Genomic DNA, 2,832 nt, shown 5'->3' on the forward strand with positions numbered 1-2,832 from the left:
TGTGTTCACTTCCGTTCATCATTTGTGTGTTTGAATACAAGTGTGCAATTAGAAAGGCAAATAATTTCAGATACAAAGAACAAACTTTTTTTTGGGGGGGACCGCTTTTTTTATGAAAGCGAAAATTTCAGATAAAAAGAACAAACTTTTTTTTGTTGGGGGGGGGGACCATAACATATTAATGGCATTTCCAAGCACAATCCAAACTTGTTCACTAATATCATAAATGCATTTTTCCAAACACCTGCAGTAGCCATTGGGAGCATCACAACGTGGAAAACACATCAGACGAGAAGAGACAACACTGATCCTCGATTACATGAAGCTGAAATGGAGATGTCTGGTGAGTTCTGCTTGTCAGAGCTGTGATGATGAGAAGGCAAACAAAGTATTTGCATTCTGTTCTTGACAGAGCAGATCATTCGAGATATTGTTTCTCTTTAGTCATTTGATGTACTATTGTCGAATAGAAAGAACTAAAGGCGTCAAGTAAAATTGTGATGATTCACTTGATAATTGCGCTCATCCCTGGTTGGATTATTCTGAGTGTAATGACCATGTTTGTAATATTTTTGCTGGAACATTTGTAATCCACCAAGTGGGAAGTCAATGGATACAAATGAGAAATCGCTACTAGCGTGGCCTCGGAGTGTCAGACAATTGGACGCCTCCTCCAATTTCAAGTCCTCGTCAGTACCTTCAGAGTGCCGAGCTTGTTGAGTGCCGCTTGAGCGCGGTCATGGGTGCGTATTTGCATTTCAAAGTTAGCTCAAGTCCACGCCGCACAATTTGAGTGTCTGCGTGGAAGCTTGAGTTGGTGGTGGTGGGGGGGTTTGTTTTTGTGCTTGAAATTGCACTGGAAGAACTGCCGCTGTGTTTGTGCATATGACAAATGTGCACTGTGTACTTACTGGGCAGCACTTTTCTTTTGAGGCATCTTCGATTGTTAGGGAGTCTGCAATGTTGTATTTTGTTGTCCACAAACTGAAGCCGTGTTGCTTCTTTTCAAACACGCTACCATATTAGCTGCACCTGCACGATCTAAAATGAGTAATAATAGTCACTAAAAAGGCAAAATAATAAAATACAAAAGTAATGTAACAATCGAAAATAAATAAATACATAAATAAATACATAAATAAATGTTTATTTTACACCCAGTGTTAATCTATAGGCGGTAGGGCTTGATTCCCATCCCCGCCAACATTACTGTAAATAAACCACAAACTAGGATCATAGTTAAATATAATTTCAAAGTCATCTCACAACACTATCCTTACAAATAAATGCTGAGTGTGCATGTACATGCCTGTGGTGAAGACTCTCTCTAACTTCCACCAACAACGCGGGCTAAAATAAGCTGCCGGCCAACATGCAAAGCTTGTCCGTGCATCATTTCAACATACATCCTTGACATGTTTGTATTTCGACAAACAAAAACCACAAAGAGGTGAATTTGTGAATTACAAACCACGACTATGCAGGGGGATTTCTGCATGTCATCTTCTTTAAACGGACCGTAACTTTATCTATCTTGCTGGAAAATGTAAACCACACACATTGCGTGACTACATTTTAATATCATGATTTTTATGACTCATTTTATTGCTTATATTACTCACATGGCCACATATCACTCTTAAACCAAACCTTTGTTTCCAGCAGCCACTTCAAACACCCCTTTTTTGTTTTCGAACAAAAATGACAAGTCAGCTTTTATTCCTTGCGGTTTTCCATCTTAAACGGGACCCTTTGACACGCAACTTTGAATCATGGTGCTTGTGGTGATGCTGTAAAACACAGAGGCCTAAAAAAATTAAATTAGTCTCTTCCCTGTATGTTTCTGGCATTTACTGACGTCAATAGAGTTGCATATGAAATGAGCCACCTGGTTTTACCACAGAAACTTTTGCCCCAAACGTCCCTATCTGCTCGTCCCAGCCACGAGCGCCGCTTGACCCGGCCCGGCCGCTTACAGATGAGGACGCTTTCCCCTCAGCTCTCATAAAGCCGCTTGCCTGCTTTCTCCAGCTCTAGGATCACAGCCTCCCTCTGGCTGGGAGTTATTATACTTCCTCTTTGCTCTTTCTAGCAAGTTTACTTTCTGTCTGCCCTGAAATATAAATGGCCTCCTCTCACCATCCGTTTGCTCCATCCAGCAGTTTGCTCCATCCATAAGCATACCCCAACAGATTTGTTAGCCAACCTTGGCTTTCATTTTGGAATCAATAATTCATGTCAAAACGATTTTAATTATTCAACCACATGAGTCTAATAATCAGCGGAATTCAGAGAAGCATACTTTTCACTGTACTCGTTGATGTTATCTTCGTATTTGACCAACTGAGTAGGTACAGACAGGCAGAAGAACACACACGCGCACGGACGCACACACGCACAGCGCCGTTGAGCAAAGGTCGATTTTAATCCATCCTGACATTACGCTTCCTACTGCGGATGGGTTGCAGTAATAAAGTTATGACATAAGATGAGGAGGCCTTCAAATTCACCAGAGCAAAGGTCAACAAATAAAGTATGTTAGCCACATGAACAGCCTTTGACACTGGCAGAAAAGTACAGTGCAGCCTTGAGATTCAACTTTAATTCATCATTTAAATGTCGTTAATCCCTTCTAGCCCCCCCCCCCCCCCCCCTAAAAAACAAACCAAAACACCATCACCTGAACAGCAAAACAAATAGTTTAAGATTTTTCTTGACACCCGGTAATCCAGCAGAAAATATTCACCCCTGCACTAAACAGCGACTAAATCTGATCGCTACATTCGTAATAAGCAATCTCTTGTAAAATGACTGTTAAAGCATTTACTTGGG

Source organism: Syngnathus leptorhynchus, chromosome 4, assembly GCF_054491065.1.
Source record: "Syngnathus leptorhynchus isolate UIUO chromosome 4, UIUO_Slep, whole genome shotgun sequence".
In the NCBI taxonomy this organism is placed as follows: Eukaryota; Metazoa; Chordata; class Actinopteri; order Syngnathiformes; family Syngnathidae; genus Syngnathus; species Syngnathus leptorhynchus.